This window comes from Falco rusticolus, chromosome 10 (genome assembly GCF_015220075.1).
Source record: "Falco rusticolus isolate bFalRus1 chromosome 10, bFalRus1.pri, whole genome shotgun sequence".
Lineage (NCBI taxonomy): Eukaryota > Metazoa > Chordata > Aves > Falconiformes > Falconidae > Falco > Falco rusticolus.
Genome location: NC_051196.1, coordinates 1,399,701 through 1,410,111, shown reverse-complemented (window position 1 = coordinate 1,410,111; position 10,411 = coordinate 1,399,701).

Below are 10,411 nucleotides of genomic sequence, written 5' to 3'. Positions count from 1 at the left end.
GAGATGGCCGAAGGGAGATATTTAGGCTGGATTTTTATCCTCTCCCATTGCAGCACCCAAGAGCACCTCTTGCACTAGAGGCTGTTGACTTTCAAATGGAGTTTCTGCAACATCCATTGACAGAGAAGAAATCGTCAGAATATGTGGTTTTCTTTGATTTTACGATACTCTTTCCACAACTAAGGCTGTCAGGCTTGTGGACATAGTCCTTTTTAAGTATAGCCATCTCTGATCCCCAGGTAAGGCTCTAATTCAGGAATTATGCTGAATTAACTTACTTTACATCAGTTATCTCCTCCCAGCAGTACTTCTTCCTTTCTGTTGGCTCCTGGCCATAACTGCATTTAGTTCTTCCACAAAGAGCATCTTTTAGCGTAACACTTTTCCCCCAGAGAGTTAATCATCAATAGCTACCTTACTTTAACCCCCTGTTTTAAACTGAATTACATTCCCTGTGTAGACCAGCATTAAAAAGGGGCAAGAGCTACAAGCCCTTGTTAAAGTGAGTGCCATCATTGCCCAGTTGGGTAATGGGGGGCCTGGGCACTTCCAGCGTGCTCCACGGCTCTTGGGGGTCTACGGGAAAATTCAGCTTCATTGGGAACCTGCGCTTAGGCTTGCTCACTGGCTTGGGCAGCCTGGGTGAATTGATATACCATCACCCCCTCACTTTTGCTTCTGGATCTTACTCCTGCCTTACGAAATCTGCCTGTTGAACTGCATCAACAGGGATGAAGGTGGGCTGGGCATCTTGGGGCGGGCGGCTTCTTTGTGTGAAGGGAGGCATGGTCCTTGGGCCTGGAAACATCTCTAAGTCAGGGTTGTTTTGCCATCCTGGGTGCATGTTTCAACGGCAACATTATTGTAAAACAGCTTTGTGTTTACTTTGTGTACAGAAAAGATAAAATCAGCATTTATATGCAAACATGAACCAACAAGGAATTTCAAAATCCTGCCATTTCACTCCTCTGAGAAGGAGAGCCAGGGTTATTGTGTAACCAGAAACATCTGAAAGCTGGGGATTTTCTGGGTCTAAATTCAATTTAGATTATAAGAGGCTAATTTAGGATCTGACTGTATCACCTTGGGCAGCCAAAATAGGATCTGAAACACACAGAGACAAGGACTTTGGGGTGGAGAGTTCTCTGTTTCGGACAACCTGGAGCACCGTGAGGGTCTGAGCTCTGCCTTTTACAAATAAAGACAGTGAAGGAACACAGGCCAGATGTGTAGCTGGAGTGAGCTGCCCCGAGCCCACTCTGGTGTCCTCATCTACGGGGGGTGTCCTTGCGCCCACCCCAGCCCTGCCACTCCAAGGCAGCCCGTGTGCAGAGCTGGAGCAGAGCTCAGCAGAGGTGCAGCTACTCGAATGTCAAGGCCTGAAAGCATCAAATATGCAGAATAAGGGCTGTGACTGGGATCTCATAGCTGGAGCACTGTGTCATGCCTCCACCTGTTTGTGATTGCTCAGGGACACATGCCAGGCGTGGGGCAGGGGGGGCTGGGAAATACAGGATTCACAGCAGAAAGCTGCTCATGGTTTTCTAAGAGAAAATACTCAGTGTAAAAATTTCAGGGTACAGGTGTTTAGCCATCTCTTAGAGGACCTGGTGTCTGCTAAGTACCCTGGAGAAGAAGGCTGACTGCATTTAAGGCAGAGCTTTGGCATGGCCCTGCCTCTGGCTGATCAGAGCCATGTGCCTCGCTCCTCCAGCACAGCTACACCAGGCACAGCGCATCATTCCTAAATACCTTCACTAGCTTTAAAAATGACATGCAAGGAGAGCGCAGCATGAGAGATGCTTGCTTTCAGGGAGAAAAATAAGCAAACATGGCAAACACTCGTGAACAAGACCACCTTCCTCACCACGTCCAATGCCATGCCACCAGTCCCACCGGTGGGTTCAGCCTCCCGTGGGCAGATGCATCCCAGCCTGGTAAGTGGGAGGGCAAGGTGCCCCGCAGTGCCTCACTGCCTGCCTGCCCGTGGGGAAGCAAGGGGCTGGAAGGACATGGAGGTTCTTCTCAGGTGACCTGAGGAAGAAAAAGAGGAGTGGTGGGGCTGTTTGTGGTGCTTGCTGAAGGGACCCCCATTGCACCAGCAGTAGCGAAGACCCCACACAGGGCCACAGCCCTGGGACGTGTCTGAGCTCTCCCAAAGCAAGCAGAGACTAATAAAGATTGATAAACCACCAGGAACCAAAGGGAAACAAATGCCAGGGGGAGAAAAGCCAGGAGGGAAACGTGCAGCCCACAGGCACAACAGGCTGAGCTGTGGGCAGGCTTTTGCTATGCCCAGTCCAGCAAATGGGCTGGACAAATTTTTTCCTCCCCCAGCCAACACCCCTGGTGCAGGCTGTAGCTGGATATTCGCTCCTCAAATGCCAAAATGCCCACGAGTGAGTCCCCTCAGCCACCCTCACCAAACGCGGCTCTGCCCCCTCCCATGGGCATTTGTGTAAGGTGGAAAAGGGGACGTCTTGTGGGGGTAAATCTGCAAAAGCTCTCTGCAGCACTTACCTCACTGCAGGGTGCTGGGCAGGTCGATCCACCCCTGGGCACATGCCACCCCCCAGTACCCAGCCCATGCTCCTGGCCCTGCCTCTGGGGGTTAGTGGGGGTGCAAAAGGGAGGATCTGCCCCAGGGCCAGCACTCTCCTTCCCAGCTTCCATCCTCCCCTTGCTCCAGGGTTTATTTACTGGGGGTGCAGGAATAAATGGGAGTAAGGAGGTAGAAAAGGTCACCTGGGTGGTGGCCACAAAAGGGGACATTGTGCCTCCAGGGAGGGGACGGAAAGGCCCGTGGAGACAGGGGCACTTTGATGCAGTCTGCATGAAAGCATGGTGAGGGGGAGTAAACAGTGGGAGGGGATGACACCAAAACGTGAAAGGCAACAAAACCTCTCCCAGCTGGGACACAAGTCAGGATGGTCCCTTTATTTAGATGGATAGAGCTGGGCACAATGCAGGGCGGCCAGGCCAGCCTGACACTGTCCCCCACCAGCCCTTTCAAGCCCTTCCTTCCCCCTCCTCCCCTCCATCCTCAGCCTCTCACTTTCTTCCATTTTTCCCATTTTCTTTTTTTCTTTCACTCTCCCTACTCCACCTCCCGCTTCCAGCTTTCTCCTGCAGTGAAGGTGCTGAGAAAGAGGGGTGATATATGACGCAACGTTAATTTTAAGTAGAGGTGGAGAAAAACGGGCTCGGGGACATCCCCTCCATACACACAAGCCATGACGTCTGCGTTTCAGCATGGGGTGGGGTTTTTTGTCCCCAGTGCAAGCTGTGCACTGCAAATCCTATGGAGGGCTGACTCCTGGGCAGAGAGCGCTGGGGGCTGTTACGCCATGCAGACCCCTGCCCTCTGAGGTGCTTTAGGAGCATAAAGCTGGAGCATCAAGTCTTCCCCCGTGGCTGGAGGAGTCTGGGGACAAGCTGTCCCACACATCCACACCTCTACAAATGCCCCCAGCTGCTCTTACAGGGTTTGCTGGGGATAATTTCTTGCCACTGGGGTGGCTGCAGCCTGGGCATTGCCCCCCACCTGCCTGGGCTCACGCCTCGCTTGAATCTCCTCTGTGTTTCCAGCCCCTCAGCAAGGAAGGAGATCCAAAATCCTACTGCCTGAAGTCAAGACACAAGGGGAGCAAACAAAATCAAAACCCCATCATGTGCTATTTTTCAGCTGGCCGCCTGACTTTTTCTAACACTTTTGCTGGCACTTTAAGACCGAGACACAGCCCAGGATTTTTCAGATAGCTCAAGTGTCATTGCTGTACTTTGATGCTGTAACACAGAGGTGCTTCACAGTCTCCAGAAAACTGAAATTTTGACATTTTGACATGACCCAAAGCAAAGTCCTTGCTTCAGTAAATGATCTGTTGCACATTTTGACCATGCAGAACTTTGGGGATTTCAATCAAGCATTTAACATCTTGAAATTTAAAGTCATCCCGTTAAACAGCTCCTGAAATGAACCATTTTGTAACCCAACTGCTGCACTTCTAAAATCCTTCTTACTCACTGCATCTGCTTTTTTACTGAAGAAAAAAAGCTATATGGAAAAAGTCTCCACTCAGACAATACATTATCAGGGGAAAGAAAGCAGCAACAAATTCTCCACTTAGTTTATTTTCAATAAATATCTTCGCTGTGGCAAAATAACAGCTTCCATAATGCTCAGCTCAGAACTTAGCTGGAAGTTCATTACTTGCTTTGTTGCACGCTAACAAGCAATGCTTGAAGTGAATTATTTTAACTCTCTAACGGAAGTCTCAACTCACTTATTAAAATCGAACAAAACAAATCCAAACGGGTGCAAATAAATTAGCACAAGAAATTTACTTTGCCCTTATCTCAACTCTTCTGGCTTAGGACAATTTGCTAGAAAGGAGCTACACAGCTGTTCAGATTGCTTGCGTTCAAGCAGGCGTGCATTGTGACCCCTGCTCAGCTGCAGGGAAGCTCGCTCTGGGGCCAGGGCTAATCCAGCCGTGCCATGTGGCTTTCTAGCAGGATGAAGTAGGCTACGTTGAGCTCCCTCCGTGACACCTGAGCTGCTCCTCGCTGCCTCCGTACCGAGTGCCCTCCGCGGTGGCTGGAGAGAGCAGCCGCCAGGCCTGGTTACAGTAGCCTGTACAGGGATGCAGTGGTGCATGGCGCACCGATGCGATGGTGATGCCAAGGCTGACGCTGGTGAGAAGCTGGGATGGGGAGGTGGCAGCACAATGTAGGTGGCTGTTCGGTTCACCCACAAGGAGTGGTGTCCAGTCCTGTCCCTCCAAACGCAGCAGAAGCAAACAGCTTGCAGACACCTCCCGCCCCAGTCTGTGTCCCCAGCAGCCCGACAAGCCCCCTTCTGCAGCTCCCCGTCCAGCGCTCTGCTCCTTCCCTGGGGGATTTCTGCCACGCACACACCAAGCACAGCCCCCGTCCTAAACAACAGCTCCCACCAAGGGTCCTGTCCATGTAGCTCAGGCCCAGCCTGCCATGGCATGTGCAAGACACAGACACTGCCTTTGCTTTCTCCAGCAGGTTTCACGGCAGGGAGGGCCTTGTTTAAGATTTCTGCTGGGCCTGACAGAGTGCTCAGAGGTCCCTTGAACAACTTGTGTGCTTCTCTTTAATGGCAAGACTTGCCTGCTGGCAACTATTAGCTCTCTTCAGCGTCATAAACAGAGTTAAATTCAGCTCACACCACATTTGAACTTGGCTTAGGCACTAGTGCTTCTGCCAGTACATCGCTGTTTTCAACTCTAGTCATCACTGGTTTGAAGTTATTACTGTCTGGTGGTTGGGGTTTTTTGGTGGTGTGTGCATCCTAAATGAGCTCTGTGGTCTCCCCACTTCAAAAGCCTCTCTGCTCTCACCCCTCTTTACTGACCAAAGACCGAAGGGTATAAACTATCTCAGCAGCATCCCAGGTCTGTGCAGCCCACGGGACACAGCCTGTGGGACAGTCACACGTGCTGCTGGAGGGGGACTGGGGGGAGTCAGTCAAGGAGACGGTGCCGAGCTGTGCCGGGGTGCACCCAGCCCTGCTCCCCATCCTCACTGCCGTTAAACCAGACCCAATACAGTGCGCACCGCAGACTTCAAGCTGCTTAAAGCACGTTTCACCCTCTTTGTTGCCCAGTTTGCTCTGGTGCCAGGTGCCTCCTGGGTTAGGAGAAGCAGTGGTGGGGGCCGGCTGGCACAGAGCCCCCTCGGCAGGGAATTGCGTGCAGGTGCTTCACCAAGGCGAGCAGCTGCTTCCACTGACACCAATTGGCTCCCCCTCGCTATAAGTAAACCCGTGCTGAGGGCTGGCTGGCAGTCTGTGAGGGTTTGGGGTTTTTTTGCAGGTACTGCTCTGGTAAGAGGGTGATGGTATTTACTAATATTCTAAACTAGAATTTAGTTTACCCAGTGGGTTTCACCTGCTTCTCTCTCTGTATGGTTCTGCTTGAGGGACTGTGGCTCTTCTGTGGAGCCTTGAAGGAATTGTGTGTGTGAAAGTGGGAAACACAGAGAAAGGGAAAATGTGTTACAGTATTGCAACACTTCCTCCTAGTATTTAATATCCTGTCAAAATCCATCTTTTCTTTATATATCTTGAAGTGCTTCACTCAAGGGAAAGATATTTGCTATGTTATAGAAGTGTCAACATTTCACTTACAAATTGGTCATTCTTTTGGCAGTGACTTTAACAGAAAAATCCCCTTGGGGCTACCATGCCACTCTCTGTTGGCTTTTCTTCCCCTTTTAAAAAAAACAAAAACAAACAACTTAAAAAGCAAGCACAATTTACTGGGTCTGGTGACTCGATTGTGAGTGTACTGCAGGCTTTAAATGGTGGGGCTGAGGCCAGGAGATGAAAGAAGATCAAGAGGCAAGAGAACTGAGTCTTCTCCAGGAGCAAGGTGGATGCTTGTAGGTCAAAGCTTGAAGAGCTGCCCTAGTTCCTGCAGCCAAACAGTCTCCCTTACCAGAAATTTCTCCCCTTCTGCTGTTTATACCTCTGATCTCACTAACATCTACCCATAAACGGAACCATGTATACAGTTGAGGTGAGGGAGGGTGTCACAGCCCAATAATTGAAGTCATTTGTCTGTGCTGCTTGCTCTGAGTTAATGCACTATGCCTTCCACTGCTGACCACTTTCTTGCACTTTTCATTTCCGTGTTGCCCTACATGACTGTTTATTTCTCCTCTATCGTAAAACAACACCGATAGCTTGGGCAGATACTAAACGTCTGTCTTGTCTTGGGTTTTTCCTGCTCATCGTGTGTGGCTGCTGGTGTTGAAGTCTGCTGGCTGGCTGGGGTTTCTCGGAGCATCTCTCTGGCCTCACCTGTATGTAGCACAGCCACGTTAGGACTTCTGTGGGTCACTTCACTTATTCTTTTCACCTTGTTGTGCCCTGGGACAAAAAAAAAAAAGGTGTCAGCAGGAGTGAGGGGGCAGGCAGCACTCTGCAGAAAATGAGAACTTAATCAATCTGAACAGTGATGTCTGTCCAATTGTAGGCTCTCAAGAACAGGGGAGAATCTCCATTTAAAATACAGCAGAAATCCCAGTCTCTGATGGTTTTGCCATGCTTTCCCTAAGCTGAAGGTGCTGATATTCCCCTCTTGATGATGGTGATGGCAGAGGTGCAAAACAGCCACTCTCCCTGGCAAGTGCCTTGGCTACGCTACTTCTCCCATTCCTGTGCTAGCTTTAGCCTCTTTCTTGGTTGATTTTATTACGGGAAAAAAACAGATGAAAGAAATTACTTGGATATAGTAAAAAGACTGAGTACTAGTAAGTGTAAAACCTCTCTGTGTCCTCACTCAGCTACAGGAGCATCTGCTCCTTTCTCCAAAGAGCAAGCCCCAGGGACCGGCTTGAGAAGACCTGTGGTGAGGCTCCAAGGGATGCTCTGAAAGCACCTGGCAGAGCTCTCTCTGCTCGTGTCTGCCAGGGCATGCACAGAGCTCAGAAGGAGCCAGGGCTTCATGGTGTCCCCAGGTTTTTAAGTCATTCACTAGGCTGCCTGATAACCTCTTAAGGGTGCAACACTAACTCGTCATTACGGCTGGTGCTGCTTTAATACAGCTAGCCCCACTACTCCCAGGTATATATCACGGGTAACGCCCTGTTGATGGTAGTTTCTGGGACGAAAGCCGAACCCTGGCTGGCCGATGCCCAAGCTGGGCAAAGCCAGGCCAGCTCTGCTGCTGCTGACAGCGCAAGGGCTGCCTCTCTCTGAACTACGCACGCTCCTGGGCTCCTGGCCCGCATCCAATCCAGATAAGAAATGACTGAAAATTGTTACTGTTAGCCGGCTCTTCTGCGCCCTGCATGAGAAGAGCGAAATGACCTCAGGACTAGTCTTAGCACACAGCCGTCTGCCCACAACCCGTGGCAGTGCAGAGCCTTGCTACGCCCAGCAAAGCCTGGCAGGACAAGCATCTTCCTGGCGGCTGCTCCCCAGGGATGGAAGGGGAGGCAGCAGGAAGCTGATACGCAGACGCTCACCTTGCCGCCTGCTGCGCCCAGTCTGTAACAAGATCTTTACGAGGTGTTAACGTAAAAGTGAGTTGTTATAAATTAAAACCAACCGCTGGCTGTTCTCTGCAGGAGGATCTGTGGTAAAGCTGATGTTTGCTGGTGATACCGTGTGGCGGTAGGAACGGAAGAAAGCCCTCTTCCCTCGGACTCTTGCTGTGCTCCGAGGCGGTGCTCTCCTGAGGATCCCTGCAGTGCTGGGGCTCTGCTGCAGCCGCTGACCCTGCAAGAAGGACCAGCGATGCTGTCCTGCCCTGGAGATGCTGCAGGGCACCCGTGTGCCCGCTTCCTAGCGCTTCTCACGGTGTGCAAGCCTTCAGGCAGGCTGCGTAGCCCCTTCCTACAAAATTACTCTGTTTTAATAATAACGTGGAGAAATTTGGAATGAGTGTAGCCATGGAGCTGAACCTGAGGTTGCCCATGAGGGGTGACAGCATCACTCCAGTCCAATAACGCGTGGTTCATTGCAAGGAACTATTTTTACCATGTGCTGGGCTTTGTGTGCTTTGGGTAACAAGAAAAGTTTCAGCCTGAGCCATTCAACACGCCAAAGAAAGGGACCACAGTTGAAAACTCTCGGGTTCTTTCAGCCCACGGAGGGGGTCAGCTAATCCTGACGCCACCCTGCAACTTGTTTCTGCTTCATTAGAGATGTCTGTGACCTCTAAAATGCTGCTCAGGAAAACGGGAACCTGTCGGTGGATGCAGATATGAGAGGTTTACAGAAGTGTGTTTCATAGCAGCATGTTGACAGGCCTGTGCCTCCTGGTACCCTCAGCTTGCTACTGCCTCTTTTTTTCTTCTTTTCTTTTTCTTTTTTGTCCTTAATTCTCAGAATTCCTTGGCATATTTCTTCTGCCTGAATCTGACTGCCCTGCAGCCCTGTACCTTGGGGCTGGGTTTGTGTCCTCCTGGAGAGCTGGGGTTTCCATTTTAGGCACTGCATTTCCACTTACACATCTAAAGAGAAACGATGGGCTCGTCAGACTTTCCCCAGCCCTGCCACAAGTATTTTGGGCAGCAGTTTAGGCAGGTACCTGGGCTTCCTGGAAGCCCCTGTGGTAGCCCTTGGCTGGTGATAGCTAACCCAGACATTCACAGTCTCACCATCACGTGGAGGTACCCCCTCCAGGCAGGGTAAGCATGTGGGTGAGAAGGCAGAGCTGTTGTTACTCCTGCTGCTTACAAGTGACACTCACGGTCTCAGGGCTTTCATCTCCAAGTCTTTGCCCTGGCACTATTTTGCACAAATGGAGCAAAGAGGTCTAGGTGTGAGCACTGAGAGTTGGGAGTCTTCTCAACACAGTCCAAGCAGTCTCCAAAGTGGCTGCCTGAAGGTACCTGCTGCCTCTACAACTGCCAAAGAACCTACCTTGCGTCCTTCTTAACGCTTGCTTAAAAGGGCAGAACAATTCAATACCCTTCTCTCTGGTGTAGCCTCTTTAGCATCTTGATCTGAGAATCTGCTAATGACTTGTGGTCATCATGGCTGGGGAAAGAAGTCCCTCTGTCCATCTTGTGTTTCTAAACCAAGCATATTTCCTTCTCCCTGCACCTTCTTTCCCCTCAAGTGTTTGCAAGGGTCATGACCACCTTGGGGGGGGGGGGTGGGTGGGTTTAAGTAAATTGTACATTCCTGATTTCCCCCTTTTTAGTTTCTCCTGAAACACTGGCTGACAGCACTAATATAACTTGTGATGCTAAGCTCTTTTTTTTTTTTCTTCCTAATATTAATATTGCTTAAGTGAAAACTGTTCACAGCTCACTTCTTGCCAATACAGTTACAGTTGATGCTGCTTTGATGTTGCTGCAACAGTATCTTGGGTGATCTGATGAACCTAGTAACAATACTGGGAGTTACTTGACTGAGAGCCAGATACTGTTTTTGGAAATACAAAAATGATCAGCACTCCTAAGGAAGGAAAACAAACACCCTGCCAAGCAGTAGTAAAACTCTCTAAACAAATGCATTCTGCCATAATGGGACACTTGCACAGATAAACGTGGCAGTCCTGATTTCTAAATTGCTTGGAAAAGGTGGCACGCTGTTTCAGGCTGAGGATAAGTATGTGGGAGTCAGCATGGGTTTATGCCCGACTAAATTTTTGGAGGTCATCTGTGAGGATGAAGACCCTAAACCCCCACTGGGGAAAAGTACCATGTCATACATGCACACACACCCCCCAGCCCTGTCTGCTGCTGCCAAGCAGGTCACTTGACAGCCAGGTCAGCCCAAAACTCGCACTCATACCTGTGGGGCTGCTGAAGAGCCATACAGGACAAAACCTTTGCAAACAATTTATTAAGCACTTGAATTCCCAGGGCCTCTCAAAGGGACTGTTTATTAGAGCAACTTTGATTAGGGAATGAACTTGAAGCA